Below are 10,356 nucleotides of genomic sequence, written 5' to 3'. Positions count from 1 at the left end.
TGAGCGCCGCCGCAGGGGTCGCAGCGTCGTCACCGGGTGCGGCCCCGTCGCCCCCGCCCCGCGGGCAGAGCGCGGTGTCGGGCGCCGAGGCGCGCAGGCGCAGTGCTGGCCAAGGCGGAGCGGAGCGGGGCGGCACGGTCGGGCCCGGTTCCCGGAAGGGGGCGGCTGCTTCCGTCTGAGGCGCGTGCGGGGCCGGGCCAGGCGGGGCGCGGCGGGGGCGGGTAACGGGCGGACCGGGGCCGGTGCCTTTCCCGGGCGAGTCATTCAGGTGTGGAGTCGTGTCTCGCTTGTTCCACCGCACCGTAACTGAGCCTCAAACGGCAGCTGCTTTCCTTTCCTGCATCTCCTCCTTTGTTTCAGCCGAAACTCTTTAGGGAGATAGTGAGAAAACATTGTAGCTCGATGTCTATCCCTCCTTCTTCCCCGCTAATCCCCCATCTGGAGAATAGAGGAGGCGTGTCCCGCCATGGTAAGGAGATAAATTCCCGACATCTGTCGCTAGGTTTATAAACACAATTATTTTTAGTGGAGCTTTCCTCAGGGCACAAGTGTAAGCTTGAGAAAGCATTTAATATACTGAGTTTAAGGAAAACGATCACTGGCAAAAAAGAACATGAAGCAGTGAACCTCTTAAGAGTTTTGCTTTTGTTTTTGCTTTTTTTTTTTAATAGTAATGGACCACTCCATGCATGGAGGTTTTATAGATACCAAACAACAGGGAGAGAGAAGCATTTTCATGTTAATTACAATCGTTCAAATTCAAATAATAATTACAAGAGTGCCTTAATAACTGTATCTTTTACTGCTAAATTGTGGACATAAGAGGAGCTTTGTGCAAACAGAACATGATTTTAACTTATGATGTAAGTGATGTAATGAAACCTAAGCATAATATGCTTATATCAGAACTGACTGCTCAGTGTGTGTCTTTGTTTTTTACACTATAACCATTCACAGACAATACAAATTGTTTTGAAGCATCTCCTCCTCCACATAATTGTTTGGCTGAAGGTAGTTTCCAAGTCTGGAAATTCCGGTTTTATCACCTCAGATGAAAACTTTGACCTCGGTGTTCACCTCAGGGAGCCATTGCACTTTGCTTGCAAAGCAGGTGCACTTTAAAATTTTCATTGTTCTCTGTGCTCTGTTTCTGAAATTTTTGACATCTTGACATTTTGACATAATTTAGCCAGTGATTAGTCCATATTTGTCTAAAATTTCATTTTGTTTGTCTCACATATCAGTATGAGTTAATTTTTGCAAATTCCTGAGAGTTTGAGAAATTGATATCAATCCAGATGCAATTAATTCTGATTAAAATATCAAAATACATCCATTTACAGAAAGAAATACTGGATTCTGTTAAATGGAAAGGGCATGGAAAAAAGGAGGAGAGGAAAGGAAATCTAGTAACATTGAGTCAACCAAATGTCCAAAATAGAACATTTTTGATATTTCATGAAAGGGAAAAGATTTAATGATATCTGTGATTAGACTTTTCATGAGACCACGAAAAGGTTGGAAGAGTGTGTGATCCTGTACAAATATTGATTCAGGAGTCCTCAAGAAATCCTGGCTCAACTTCTGCAGCCCTTTGAGTATCTCTGTGCTGTATTACTTTTTAATACTTATTCCAGAATGCTTCTGTTGCAAAAGAGTGGGTGAGTCTTAGTTAGTCTCATTAATACTGGTGTCTGCAGCCATTCAGTACGTCCTTATTTCTTAAATACTAGTCCAAAATAACCTTTGCCCTGTAAGACATACAGTGTACTTACACAGATGTTGGTAGCAGCTGTTTCACTCTCTGGAAATGCTCCTTTGCATAGAATGGTTTGGGTTGGAAGAGACCCTAAAGATCATTAATTCCAAACCCCCTGTGAAGGGCAAGATGACACCCACTAGACCACATTGCTCAGAGCCCCATCTAAGCTGGCCTTTAACACTTCCAGGGATGGGGCATCCACAGTATCTCTAGACAACCTGTTCCAGTGCCTCACCACCCTCAAAATAAAGAATTTATTCCTAAGATCTAATCTAAATCTAATTTTTTAGTTTATAACCATTTCTCCCATATCCTATCACTAATATGCTCATATAAGAAGACATTGCTCTTTTTACCCTTTAGGTACTGGAAGGCCTCAATGAGCTCTTGCCAGAACCTTCTATTCTCCAGCCTGAACAATCTGACTTCTCTCAGCCTTTGTAGGAGAGATACTTCAGTCCTCTGACAATTTTTGTGGCCTCTTCTGGACTGTCTCTAACAGGTCCACATCTTTCTTATGCTAAGGACTCCATACCTGGACACAGCGCTCCACTTTAAGTCCCATGAGGGCAGAGTAAAACCTTGATTTGCTAGCCACCCCTCTTTTAATACAGCCTTCTGGGCTGCAAGTGAACTTTCTCAGTCCTTCTCAGCACAGTTGCTTTCAACAAGTTCTCCCAGTCTGGACTCATGTCTGGCATTGCCCTGACCCAGGTGCAGCACTTTGCAAGTGGATTTGTTGAACTTGAGGTTCCTATGGGCTCACTTCTCAAGTTTCTCCACCTGGATATGATCTCTTCTTTCTGTTGTGCCAATTGCACTACTCAGCTTTATGGGTCTGCAGACTTGTTGGGGTGCACTCAATCCCACTGACAGTGTCATTGATAAAGATATTAAAGATCCCTGTACCAAGATGCACCCCTGAGGGACACACCTCATCACCAGCATTCACCTGGACATAAGAGCACTTTCCACAACTCTGGCTGCATCCATCCAGCCAATTCCTTATCCACTGAATATTCCATCCATCAAATCCATGTCTTCATTTTGGAGATAAGGATGTTATATGGGACCAGCTTACGGAAGTCTAGGTAATTGACATCTGTCAGTCTTTGTCAACTGTTGCTGTCGCTCATGGAAGGCCACCAGATTGGTCAGGCATGATTTGCCCTCAGTGAAGCCATATCGGCTGTCTTGGATCATCTCCTTGTATTGTATGTGCTTAACATTGTTCCATGAGTATCTGCTCCCTAGTGTTCCCAGGAAGGGGAAGGTCTCTGGTATGTTCTTCCCTGGGTTGTCCTTTCTCCACTTTTTAAAAACAGGAATGATGTTTCTCTTTTTCCAGACACTGAGTACTTCACCTGATTGGCAGGGTTTTCCAAATATGGCTTGGCAACAACATCAGTCGCTTCGCTCAGGACCCTGGGATGCATCTCATCAGACCCCACAGACTTGTGGCTATTCAGTTTCATCAGGTGGTCTTGAATCAGGTCTGCTCTTCACTTTACAGTGAAAAAAACAGTTTATAGTATACCTTTCATTTTTTGGTTTGCTCTGTCCCCTGGCACCTTACCTAAACCAAGTGGAAAAAATTAACTCTTTAACCCAAAACTAAAAGAAGTATTTCCATGAAAATGCGTTACGTTAATAATTCCTATTCAATTGCTAATAAATGACCATCGTGAGAACATCTCTGGCACACCTGGAATATTTTACGGCATGACTGGCTCCTCCGTGTAAGAGAGCAACTGATCAGAGGAGAGTAGGTATTGCAACTACTTCACTCCATTGTCTGTACAAGAACCTAGGGTCCACAGCCCAAGGCAACAAGAGGTTTGAATTGCTCTCTGGTGTTCAAATGCTACAACAGGTACCTAAAACCATACAGGTAGTGTAGTAGACATTTGCAATGTGGCTATAAAGGGTGTAGGTAATGAATATTCTTTGTTATGTATTAGCATATGTGCCGTTACAGCTCTGCACATAAAATGCTTGAAGGGAAAAATGATGAAGAATAATTAGGTAGAGATGTAATAAATTGTGTGCTAGTAGTAATTGCATTATGTACTTTAATACCACTAAGAAAGCAACTGACAAATATTTCATTTATTTAAAAAAGCTAAAGATACAGTGATATGTCAGACAAAACATGTCTGAAACTTTGGGAAAAACACTGATGTGCAACTTCCATTCCCACAGAGCAAAAAGGACTTGCTCCCTTTACTTTAGCACACATTTAGTAGCACTTAATTTATATTTAAAGTATACATATTTTAACACTGTAATTTTATCTTGGATTTCTGTTGACATGAATAAATGAACCACATTCTTTGGAAAAACGTCTTGTCATGCATAAAATATCCATTCTTCCTTCAAGTGCTCAATAAATCTTCTAGGGTGAGAGAAACTTAATTTTTCAAAGGGACAAAGTAGTAAATGAACAAAACCACTTACTGGTTCTCGAGGGCACCCTCCTATTTCAGCCCAGAATTGATTACCCTGGCATCTACTGGGTCTGTGGGTGTGGGGGCCTTTGTGTTGTGAAGTATTGCTGAACTGAAATCAGTACATGGAGGTAGGATTTCCTGGTATTATGGATAATTCTTCGCTTTTAGACTAGTGGCACAACTGCATTAAAATTTATTAGACAACACTTTATTACCAGTGTGTAAGGATGCATAAAATGTATTTGTGAATTAATGGAGTTTCTAAGTAGCAGGCCAGTTGAAAAGAAATCACCCAGCCCAAATCCACATGTATTCTGAGCAGAATCACCCCTTCATTAAAAGAAAAGAGCTAGAAGCTTTTATGCACCTTTGGTTTGTACTAGCTGTGAGAAAACATAAGTAACGAGTGAAGAATATGCTAAACAATTACTTGATTAATTATTAACATACTTCTCAAGTTTGTGACTTTGTTTGCTTTTCTGTATTTTGTGTAAGGAATAGTCTGATTTTAGGACATAATACTCTTGAGGTATATAACTGGCATGCCCAAGGGCAGATTTGGGATGTAGCTCCCACTTTACACAACCAAGAGTGATGGCTGCCTTGAGGCAGTGGTGCATCAGCTGCTTGGGGGGTGGTCAGATCTCCTTCTGAGTGTGCCTGTTTCTCTCTGAAAACTATCAGGAAAATCTGGTATGACAAAGTTTATTTTGGTGCCTGCCTGCTGTTAGGCAGTACAACTCCAGGTCTTAAATGACAGACTACTGGACTGGAATTCATATCATCTTAGTTCTACTCTGTGCTGGTTTTGGCTGGGGTAGAGTTAATTTTCTTTGCAGTAGATAGTGTCGGGCTATGCTTGGGATTTATGCTGGAAACACTGTTGATAACACTGGGATGTTTTAGTCACTGATGAGTAGTGCTTATACAGCCTCAAGGCCTTTTCTCACACTGTCTCACCAGGGAGGAGACCGGGAGTACACAAGAAGCTGGGCGGGGACACAGCTGGGACAGCTGGCCACAACTGTCCAAAGACGTGCTAGATGACCCATACCTTATTGTGTCATGCTCAGCAATAAAAAGTGGGAGAAGAAGAATGAAGAGTGGGGACACTTGGAGTGATGGCATTTCTCTTCCCAAGTAACACATGGTGGAGCTCTGCTGTTCTGGAGGTGGCTGAACACCTGCCTGCCCATGGGAAGTGGTGAATTAATTCCTTGTTTTCCTTCACTTGAAGTGCGTGGCTCTTGCTTTCCCTGTTAAACTGCCTTTATCTCAACCCTAGAGCCTTCTCACCTTCTGGTTCTCCCCGCCCTCCCCCCACCTTACTGCAGGGGAGTGAGTGAGGAGAGTGCAAGATACTTACTTGCCAGCTGGGGTTAAACTACAGCATACCCTCGCAGTGTCACTAATTTGCTCTGACCTTGGCCAGTCCCTCCATTTCCCATCCCAGCTTTTATCTGCCTTTTGCAATTAGAGGTTAAGCTCTGTAGGCACAGTCTTTCTGAAAATTATGCAAAATTTTCAGAAAGGCGCAGTCTTTATGCTTTTTTCAGCACATACAACCTGGGGAATGTTTTTGTGATATACGCGGATAAATAAATATGCAATGCAGTACAGATTCTAAATGCTACAAATCAACACACACAAAGCGGTTGTGGACATTTGTTCCTTACTCAGTGCAAGGACATATATAATCTACCAGCTTCCCAGAAGCTTCACGTCATCTGTGGCTCCAAACCCGTCTTGCAAACAAATATATACAACCTAAAAAAAACATAGTGGGATGACTGTAATAAGATTTTGGGTAATAAGATTCTTGTATTTCCTTAGCTTTATTATCTGTCTACATGACAATATTCTCAGTACTCCATCTGAGATAGTCATGGTTCTTAACACTTACATCTTTCTTACCAATTTCAAAAGGTTCGTCCCCAAATGCATCATCCCTATAGAGAAAGTGAGGTTAAGTGACTTGAATAACAAGGAATTCATGAGTAATGATGAGTTTGAAGTCATTCATCTTGTCAGTCAACAGAGCTAGGACAAATTATATCATTCTAGCAGGTGACTAGGAATCTGGAAATCTGAGAGTTGAGGGTTCCAGCAAAGTTGGCTCATAATACATAAGAATGGACAAAACATTTTTAAGAACATAATTAAGGAATTACCAAGTGTCTAAAAATATAAAAGCATTAAAATGTATAATTGAATGTGTATTGCATGTATTTATAAGAAGCCTTCATAGTTTAATTAGCTTCAGTTTTAAAACGTAAGATATGAAAAGCAGTGTCAAATTGTTTAACCAACATAGAATGATATAAAATGTGTACTTTATATGGAGTTCCTGTCTGCATGGCACCACTGTAATATCTTCAACTGGAATTTGTTGGGATTTAGCTCCTTTATGGTATTGCCTTTCCTGTAAAATGAGTCCTTCCCATATGCTATTTTATTGAAATCAGAATTTGCCACTGAGCGCTGTTTCTTTTTTAAGTCTGCATGTTATATAATCCATATCCTTATATATATTCAATCAGAACCCTTAAGCTGAACAATCATCTCCAAACTAGTATTGGTTTAAAATCGCTTAAAGGAGACCTAAATTCATCTCACTTTTCTGTTATTAAAATAACACAAAATTTTGTCTAATTTTCAGATTTTAGTGTTGTCCATATAATTATTTAATATTTTGCTTTTTATGTATTTTCTGCTTTTCATCTCCTTCTTTTTCTATTAATTCTGGTTTTCATATTTTATATGGTTTCATACTTATATCATGTTTCTTTTCAGTCTTTTTCTTGTGTTTTTCTAGTCCCTTTCTCCACCTCTCTCTTTCATTGCTAGTTTCCTTCTTTCTTCTTTTGTGCTACAGGATATGCTAGAATGGAGTAGGTAAATTGCAGTCTGATTTCTAGTTCTGTGGCCAGTGTTTCAGGAGTCACTTCCTCTCCCCATCTCTCTGCATCCCAGTCTGGAAAAACAAGATAATAAGCTGGCTTCTATGTGGTTAGCTTTGAGGCATACTGGTGGAAAGTTCCTTTAAGCAGAATGATTGTCTTTCTGTATTACACCTTTTTTCTACCTCAGCAATCTCCTCAGTGCTCATCATTATTTTCATCTGTTCAACTAATTCTTAGCTCCTGTTTCTCCTTCCCTTCTCCTCCATCCCCATCTTCTACCAGTAACATTTTCAATGTAGACCTTCAGCATAGTATGGGTATTACTAATTTTGCCATTTTGTGCAGATTATGTGCCAGCTACATTCACTTTATCTCTCTCTTCAGGGAGAGCTGTGGCAGCTCTCAAGTGATTGGTTCCACTGATTTCATGTTGACTGATGTCAGTAAAGAACATGAATGATGGTGCAACACCTGATTTTCGTGATAAAAATGATCACAAAACTCTTAGGAATATAAGAGATGTAGAAAAAGCAACAAATGTACAGTTATGAATAGCAATCATGGTGTCCTATGAAACCCTGCACACACATGAAGGCAGCCCTCACATGTTCTTTCATGAGGTTATTTAAATTGTGGTCACATGGATCTTGGGCCTTTGGGAAAAGATTTAGACAATAACGACTTGGAGATTATAATACTAATGTCAAGCAGAAATCAAATGTTAGCCATATCTAGACTATGAGGAAAAGATATGCCCGGTCTGTGTCAATGTGTTTCTACATCTATGGTAATTTGCTATGAACCTATTTTTCTGATGTTTGTCTATACAGCCTTTGGCTTTGAAGAATTTTAATCACTTTCAGTGAAAAAGCAGGAAACAGTCAAATCCTGCCAATGTTAAGTGTCTCAGACTAAGTGCCAGAAGTGCTATTCAGTAAGTTGTGAAGTAAAATTGGCTCAGTCTATATGGCTGTAGTGAAATAAAATGCAGCCACCAACATTCTGATGTTACTCTCAGGAGCTAAATATTCGCACAGTGTAACTGTGGAGAGGATTTGGAGACTGAATGAAAGATGACAAAACATACTGTAGTTTTTATGGGTTGTAAAGCCATAAACTATAGACTGTACCAGACTAAACAATAGGTCATAAAAGTTAAGCAGCACTTCCATCCTGCCCTAGATGGAAGAGCACCTAGGATAGATAGAGGAATTGTTTCAATGCTCATCATTTTTTGTAAACACTGATTCATGTTCCTGTTACATGCCCATTTTATAGCTGTCACTGCTGATCACTCTAAAATCCCATGGCACTTTGTGAAAGAACACAGTTTTAGTTCTGACCTCATAATTACAGCAACATCTCTAACACATCATGCAGTTCTAACTGGAACCACTGGTTTTCACCAAGTGCACAAGGCCCCAGTTCTGTATTTAGACTTACTGTGGGCTGTTATGTAGCTGCTGTTTTCTCTGGTCAGCAGTTCAGCTGAGGACTTCTGGAAAGATGCAATTCCAATAAAGTGCTGGATGCAGGCCAGTGAAGATTTATTGCTGGTGATTTATTTTGATTTTATGCTTTAAAAGAAAAAGAATCAAGACTGGATATAGGAATAATAGAAAAAAAACAACCCCCAGTGTGCCAAAAGAAGCCAGAAACAAAAAACCCCACCAGTATTGCACTGATTATGGAATATTTGGAATATTTTGTGAAATGATATCATTAAAATGTATAGACAGTAAGCCAAGTTTTCTTATGTTCTATAATAAATCTAGAGTATCTTCGCTGAAAAAAATAATTTAATTCATGCAAGAATATGAATGAGCAATATGTTGATTCTTTATCAGAAAAATTACCATTCAATTAAATGAAAAAATCATCAGAAATGTTAGAACTATGAAATTACAAAATGCCATTTTCATATGAATCACAAGGTGCCCAGGCCATGCATTGTGAAGCATTTAGAGTCAGGAATTTAGCAAGATGCAAACAACCATGACAAAAATCAACCAAGTAGTAATAATAATTAATTTCTCAAAAGGTGCCTGAAGAAGCATATTCGTTTTACCCTGTAAAAGGGAATAAGATAACCTGCAATTATTTGAGAGCAAAAGAGGATTTAATTTGGGGACAACTTATTAAGTAACTGTGCACATGAAAGATTCTTTCAGCAGCAGTTTTTGATGAACAGTCAAAGAGAGAGTAATCCAGAGCAGGTGGGCATCTAGGATTCATGCAGTAATTCTGTTTTTCTAGACTCATGATAATGCATGTCCAGTTGTTGGTTTGCTTTTTTTTTTTTATTCCACAACTTGACCCAGTTAAACATTTGTGTATTTAATATGCCTGAGAAGCTATAATTAGACTATTTTTAATTATTCATCACTCTTAACTCTTCTCTTGAGAGCAGTAATTCAATATGACAGTTCTGAATACTGGAACAGCACCTTGTTGTGAGGAATTTTCTGACAATGCTTAAGCTTCTGTTTCTCATATGTGATTTTTTTCCAGTCCTGCAATTTTATGTGAAGACTAATAATTGTCTGAGAATTTGTCTTGTTATTAAAATCTGGCTCTATTTCTATCCTGGAAAAATTATACAAATTCATTTACCTAAATACATACATTTGAGCACAGTGGAAAAGGGTTTTTTTGTTTAAAAGTTAAAGTGTATTTTAGGCTTATCAGCCATACTGTACTGTGACTAATTAAACTTGAAGTCCTCTGTTTATTTGCAGAACAGCTATTATGCGGATCAGGTAAGCTGTGGCATGTTTCCTTCTGTCCTTCTCTTGTTTTGGAAGTGTTCTCTTCAAGATAGTCAGCAAAAAATTTACTTTTCTGCTTATTCAGGATGTGATCAAACCACTGGAGTTAGTATCAAGATCACAGAGACTCCAAAGAGCTCTGGATAAACATTTATGAAAAATATGAAAAATACTACAAAAATATTAAGCCATACCAAGCTGTGGCATGTCATATTGTCACATACCCATTCCTGTGGTCTGGACTGAGGCAACCTACTTTATATGGGCCATAGTACATGTTCTTGCTCAGCAGAAAACATTTCAATAGATTGTTCAAACAAACCTAAGCTAAAATGAGTCCCTAGAAATGCTGAAAACATGTTATTAAATTCATGCACCAATTAACAGGTAAAGCTCATGATTATACCTGTGATTATAGCTATGATTATAACTGTGTTCACTGCTAATGTCAGGTTAAAAAGTAAATTAGTATT

Source organism: Onychostruthus taczanowskii, unplaced genomic scaffold, assembly GCF_017590055.1.
Source record: "Onychostruthus taczanowskii isolate IOZ18803 unplaced genomic scaffold, ASM1759005v1 scaffold179, whole genome shotgun sequence".
Taxonomy (NCBI): domain Eukaryota; kingdom Metazoa; phylum Chordata; class Aves; order Passeriformes; family Passeridae; genus Onychostruthus; species Onychostruthus taczanowskii.
Note: the sequence above shows the minus strand (reverse complement) of the source record.